The sequence below is a fragment of the Tiliqua scincoides genome, chromosome 13 (genome assembly GCF_035046505.1).
Source record: "Tiliqua scincoides isolate rTilSci1 chromosome 13, rTilSci1.hap2, whole genome shotgun sequence".
NCBI lineage: Eukaryota > Metazoa > Chordata > Lepidosauria > Squamata > Scincidae > Tiliqua > Tiliqua scincoides.
Genome location: NC_089833.1, coordinates 16,429,154 through 16,436,558, shown reverse-complemented (window position 1 = coordinate 16,436,558; position 7,405 = coordinate 16,429,154).

Here is a 7,405-nt window from a genome sequence, read left to right as displayed (position 1 = left end):
TACTGCCCTTCCTCCAAGGAGCTCAGGGTGGTGTACACTCTTCCTTCCCTCCTCCTATCCTCACAACAACCCTGTGAGGTAGGCAAGGCTGAGAGATGTTGACCGGCCCAAGGTCACCCAGGAAGCGTCATGGGTGAGCAGGGATTTGAAGTTGGATTTTCCAAATCTAATTCCTGAACCACTACACTATCCTGGTTCTCCCCTCTATTTTGACGGGAAGGAGCTCTTGGGAGGATGAGGAATTAGCAGATGTAAACTGGTATTCCCATTTTGAAAATCCTTCAGGGGCAAGGGAGGGATAATACAGGCAATACTTTGTGTTACCTTAAAGTGAGTCCTATTCTTCTGTATACTTGGGGAGCTGAATCCAAACATGGCATCGGTTTCACTCGATTGGCTCTAGTTTTGGGGGTACAGCATAGCCACCTTATATGCCGATTCAAGCAGCTTCCTCATGAGGAAACAGTGGGGTCCTCTTCCTCACAAGGAAATTTCTTGAATCGGCACATAGAGTAGCTATGCTGTAACCCCAAAACTATGGTTGGCAACCTTCAGTCTCGAAAGACTATGGTATAAGCCTACAATACACCGGTATTCCCAGGCGGTCTTCCATCCAAGTACTAACCAGGCCTGACCCTGCTTAGCTTCCGAGATCAGACAAGATCAGGCATGTGCAGGGAGCCAATCGGATAAAACCAATGCCATTTTTGAATTCGGAACCCCCAAAATATCCTAAATTAGTTCAAACATCCTTGGCAACTTAAAAAATGGGGTTTTTTTTTGTTTTTGTTTTGGTAGGCCTGTGTAATCGATGCCCCCGTCTTAAATTATTTGTTTTGAAACGACTTGGACACCCACATGGGCAGAGAGGCAGAACTTTTACAATAAAAACAGAGCTGCGCACGCACACACGGCATGGAACTTGGCTCCAGTATACACAAAGTGTGCTGAACGTTTGAAAGTGTTTTATAATAGCAGCACATAAGCCTTATTATGTATTAAGGACAGACCACACCCCACTTCCTACGTTCTCATCCCATCAACCTTGCTCAGCGAAGAGAAGCGCTTCTGGTGCAACAAAGGGACAATTACAGATATCCAAACCTCCTCAGCCCCCTCCCAAAACACATTCAGCCTGTCCCCAGCAGCAAGCGGGAAGTAGTGTTAAGATGACTGGGGATGCTACTTAATTCAGAGTCCGCTCACCCTTGGGCAGGCCTCCATCTGGTTACCAAGCAACCAATGGAGACGTAGCGCCCATGCGTACAAGCGCTGGTTAAACGAGGACCGCCTTCAGCCCTCACTGCGATGAGGAAGAGGCAGAATCCTGGGATGCTCCAGGACACAATGAAGTCTTGCACTGTCCAACTTCCAAACGTATTTGACTTGTCAGGACAGCTTTGAAAATAAATGATGAATTGGAACAAACCAAAAAAAGGAGGAGGAGGAGAGAGGCTAACTCAAGCTCATCTCTTCCTTCTCCTCTGCCACCTTGCATTAGAACGGCAATTAAAAAAACACAGAACATTTAGAATATATAAAAGAAAAATAAAGGTAACCTGATCTAGCCAAGTTTAGGGTTTAAAAGGAACTAGTACCTTGAGGAATGGCCCTGCAGGGTGAGTTTTATTTTGCTGTTGCACTGGGGTGATCAAAGAGAGGATTAGAAAATTGTCTCACCTCCCTCTGAATTTGGTTGACAATCTTCTGTGCAAACACACACACACACACACACACACACACACGTGTTATGGTCTTCAGCTGTTGTGCTAAGAAAGGAATGTTTCTGCTTACCTCTAAATGACTGCAAGTTTAGTGGCATTGCAGATAGATGCCTTGCATGCAGAAGTCCCTGGTTTAACCTCCAGTTAGGGCTAAAAAAGACCCACTTGGAGAGATGCTTCCAGTTCAGCATCAACCAAACTAGTTGGACCAAGGGCCTGGCTCCTCATTTGTTCACAGCTCATCGCTCTGGGGATAAATAGCAGCTTCCCTAGCTCTGGGCAGCATCTTGCCAACCCTGTGATGCCAGGGATTGAATTTAGAACCTTCTGCATACAAACAGCTGCTCTGCCAATTTGCTAAGGCCGGTGAAAAGCCTAGACAAGTCTGTCTCTCCAGCTCCAACCTTTCCTGATGCTTAAGAGAAAAACCAGAGAGATTTCTGCTTATCCCAACTGCCCTAAAGCTTAAGGAACAGCCAAGACGGACCTCACCCTCTTCACTGAGCTCTCTCAGTGCACAGCTTGCAAGCAAAAGCTCAGGAATCAGAAGCATCCAGTTCCCACTGGAGACCACAGAATAATAGATTTTTAAGGGACCAACAGTGTTATCTAGTCCAACCTCCTGCCTGTAGCAGGAACTCCTTCTAGAGCATCTCCAGCAGATGCTGCACTTGAAGATCTCCAGTGAGGGAGAATTCACCACCTCCCTTGGCAATCTGTTTCACTGCTAAACTGCCCTGACAGTCAAGAATTTATATATTTGATGTCCAGCCAGAACCTCCTCTCGTGCAGGTTGTACCCACTGGATCTGGTTCTACTCTCAGAGGCAGTTGAGAACAAAAGTGTTCCTTCTTCCATATGACAGCCATTCAGGTATTTGAAGAGCGCCATCATATCCCCTCTCAGCCTTCTCCAGCCTAAACGGACCAAGTCCCCTCAACACCTCCATGCAGGGCTTGTTTTCCAGTCCTCCGATCACCCTCACGGCTCTTCCCCTCTCTGTGGATCCCTCCCCTTATGGCCACAAAAAGATTTTGAAAGGGAAGGAACACAGTGTTGAAAGAATCAATATGCAGGTAGTAAACAGACTCTCCCCTTGTACAGCAATATCATTCCCTGCTATCTGTGGTAGCAACAAGATAATAAGTACAGACTTGTACATTATGGCACAAGCTGATCCTTAACAGCTGTCAATATGCAGCTTCAAGACAGCTCCTACACTCATCAGTGCCAAAAATTCATGCCAATCTTTCTGCACTCCAACATCTCAGATCAATCAATTTCTCTGTTCCACACCCCTCCCTGCCTTCAGAAATGAACATGCGCTGTGAGTGTGGCACTTCTCAAAGATGCACACCAGAATTAAAAACTGCATCAAATTCCATGCTAGTAGACCAAATAAATAAACATATAATGTATATTTTACATCTCACTATAAAAAAAAAAAAAAGGATCGAAGGCAGTCAGAAATAGAGCCAAAATAGTCATTGTGGCTCTTGCGGCCATTCAGCCGCAAGAGGGCGCCAGAACTCCATTTCAGAGCTTCTGCTGCAGGAGAGCCAAGCCAGGAAGTATTAAGAGGGCAACTCCTCTCACACTGCAAGCTTTGCTGCATTATTTAAAAAAGGAAGCAGGAAGACAGCACTGCAACAGCCAGCTCACGCTGTGGGGTGGGTCTTCAAGATCTCTACCTTAGCTGCAGCCAGCAATCACTGCGTTCGTTTTAAGTTGGCCAAAACACCACACTGATGTGCAGTAGGGTGATCATACACATGCAATACCATAGAAGCATGAGAAACCTTGCAGGTATTTAAAACTCAGGGAAAAAACCATGCTGCCTGGCCACTCCCAGCTGTGAAAACTAAGATTTTTTGACATCCAAATTCAGTGACAACACTGCAGCATGGCTGCTGGTCCCCCAAGATCCTTGCTTCTTCCAGACTCATCAGGACAGGGATGTTCAACAGTCCACATCCAGTTGTCTACCATCTATACCATGTGCATTGCAGAGGATTCTGAAGCATGTTCTAGGCCAGGGGTGCCCAAACCCCGGCCCTGGGGCCACTTGCGGCCCTCGAGGCCTCTCAATGCAGCCCTCAGGGAGCCCCCCGTCTCCAATGGGCCTCTGGCCCTCCAGAGATTTGTTGGAGCCCACACTGGCCCGAAGCAACTGCTCTCAGCGTGAGGGCAACTGTTTGACCTCTCATGTGAGCTGTGGGATGAGGGCTCCCTCCACTGCTTGTTGTTTCACGTCTGTGATGCAGCAGCGGCAGCAAAAGAAAGGTCAGCCTTGCTTTGTGAAAGGCCTTTTATAGGCCTTGAGCTATTGCAAGACCTTCATTCATTCATATAAGTTCATCTTTAATATATCCATTTATGTAAACTTATGTAAATTTAATCAAATTTTAAATGTAAATCAATTCTTTTTTTCCCTGGCCCCCGACAGTCTCAGAGAGATGATGTGGCCCTCCTGCCAAAAACTTTGGACACCCCTGTGACCTAGGCCATGCCCTCACAGCACTGGGATAACCTCTTGTTATCTGGTGTGCTCCCTGGGGCATTTGGTGGGCCGCTGTGAGATACAGGAAGCTGGACTAGATGGGCCTATGGCCTGATCCAGTGGGGCTGTTCTTATGTTCTTATGTTGGGATGGGTTTTCAGGCCTCCAACACACCATGTAAAGGAAGAATGTAGCCCACCACATTTCTGTATGTCGCAGGAGAAATCTGACAGCGATGAGCAGGCCATCTTGCATGGAAACCTGTGTACAGTTTCTTAACAGGTCCCCAATAAGCTTTCAAGGAAGATTGGGGCTCCTTCAAATAGTTTGAAAACACAGGATTTCTTCCTATACTTACCTGTTCTGGAGGAAAACCAGGACATTCAATATCCTTTGTGATATTCCTGCCCCCTCATCAGTAGGTCACAGACTCCTCCTTGGAGGGGATCTTCCATCTTTCTCAGACCAGACTAATAAAATAGAAGTGTAAACCATGAAATTATAAACGCAGCAAACGTAAGAGGACAGAAAAACATGGATGACAGGAAGAATATGCCATCAAGAAAACAGGAACCCTACCTACTTCCCCAGGTGTAGCCTATCACCCGTGACAAGATGGTCCCAACTTCCTGAGATGGTGGTGCAATATACCTGGTTATCCATTAGCAGCTATCACCCTAGAATAGCCATTTTCAGCCACTATGCTACAGCATATTGGTGTGCCACAAGAGTTTGGGGGGGGGTCATTAATTCGTAGGACCATCGGGGGTGTGAGTCCCCCTCCACTGGCAGTGCTGCGTGCCTTATCAATTTTCAAAAAACTGACAGTATGCCTTGACCATCTTAGCGCTTTGCTCTACACACCTTACCTCATTTGCCTCAGGTGCTTCTCTTGTACTTGGATGTCCACGAGGCATTACTTCGGACCCACTCCAGGCGCCAGATGCTCAGCAGCTGTCAATCTAGACCCTGAGAAACCCATGGCAGTGTGCTCCACTCCTGAGCTCCTGGCCTGGAGAACACTCCCCGTTTGCCTACCTTCTGTGTTTTTGGATACAAAAATGACACAGACTGCTTCTTGGCCAAACCCAGCCCTGAGGATAAGGTTTGGCCAGGAGGCATTTGGGGGCAGAGTCAGAGCCTCTGCTCATGCTCACCTCAGGTGTTGGAGACCTGCCAGGCAGCAGGAGAAAGACTTTGGCACCAAACGAAGGCATGAGCTATTGTTTGCTGAACCATGGCCTGGCTGAGGAAACAACCAGCACAATTCATGGTCTTTGCTCTTGCCAGAGACAGTTGCACTGCCAGAGGTTATGGCTTGGATAGTGAAGACCAACCGTGACCTGAACTTAGGGATGACCTCCTTCTGACCTCTGGCATGGGGAACAGCAGTGTCATGTGGGCTGCCCAGGCCCCTTGGGAAAGGGGAAAGTCTCCCCCTCCTCTTTGTTGCCAGGAGAAACAGAGGAGGGACAAGATGGTTGCTATTCCTCCCTGTCCCTGCCCAGTAAAAAAAGCAAGCCGTGAGTGCAGACAAATTGTCACGGTCTGCTTCCCAAGGCAAGCACAAGGGAGGAGGGGTTCCCAAGGAGAATCTCTTACCCCAACCTTCCCTCCTGCAGCCAGTAGGCCCACAGGGTGAACTCACATGGCAAATAGGTCCTTCTGTACCTTAACAGCTGCAGGAATAGGGAGAAAAGGACAGATAAGGAAGCAGCCAAAGGAATGAAGGCGTCAAACACATTTCCTAGCCAGACACAGAAAATCACTGTGGCAGGCAAGGCTGATCTGAGGAATATGGGGATCTTTCCTAATGAGGAACCAATCAGCAGCTGACCCTGCCTCCTGGGCGGGGATGAAATATACTAAAGAATATTGAACGCCCTCCTGCCTTTCCTCAGAGAATCCCTGCATTCCAGTTTACCATAATCTGTTTGAAAAATATGGGTTTCTATATCAGGAAGAAACAGAATTTCCAGAGCGCACTTAGGCAGCAAGCTTTTAACCATGCTTGATTTCTATGGATATAAGTTGCCTTTGTGCCATTCCTTTTATCTCCACTGCAAGCTAGAGTTTGCCAGCACAGACCTGAAGTTAATGGTCAGGTGAAACTGAGCACAGAAGCCAAGTATCTGTATTTTGGCTGAACCCACCCAAATTGCACCCATAGCCACAAATGCAGGGCTTTGCATATACCAAGGTGAGACAAAAGTCCTGTTCTCCTCACCCATGTGGTTTACCGTGCACAACAGGATCCCATTTTGAGTAGAATGCAGAGCAAATGAAAGGCAGATCTTCTACCTTCCCCCCTCTGCACACAGAAAGAGTTTATGTCTGCCTGGACCCACAGAACACCAGCTCTTCATGTTTTAAGAGACTGCTCAATCGCAGAAACTTTCTCAAAATGTCTGAGAGGGTGTTTAAAATACAAATAAGGACTTGCAGAAGTTATGGGATTAAGATGTTTAGAAGAAGGGCATATCCTTTGAGATAGAACTAGCTACAAAAAATGTAACAGAAAGACAGCTGGCACTCTCTAGCATAAATTTCGTAACGGCCCATTCAACAACAAAATGCTAGAACTGGTTGTAAATAGAAAACGGGTTACAAAAACCAAATATTGTTATTGTGTACACATTTTCTTCTCTTTTCTTAAAGAACAATGCACATTCTGAAGTGTTTAGAAGGCAAGTAATCCTTTTCCCCATAAGCTGCAAGTCAAACATGGCCCCGCCTCTCGTTTATAAAATATACAGCCCATGTGGACTCCCAGCCAGTGTCTAGACAGCAAGGAGGGGGGAGTAGGAGGGGGAAAGGAACATAAAAACACATTTGTGACAAAGCACAAGCTTCCAAAAGCTTGTGGCACAGCTGAGAGTTGGGCTTTGTATACAGAACAGGAGTGATGTAGGAGACCATTTATATACATATATTGGAGAGATAAGGGACTAATAAAAGCAGAACAAGTGGTAAATGTTCTGTTTACTTTAGTGTCTGGTGTTAAGGCAGAGGTGCCCAACAGTTGAAAATTAATTGCAACAATGGCACCCAGTTGCCACAGTTAGCAGATGGCAGATTTTTTTCCCCCCAATTCCAAGTATCTCATATGATATTTCTTTGGAGAGGAAGGGTGGGAAGAAACCACCCCCAGCAAACAGCACCACCCATAGAGACAGAGAAA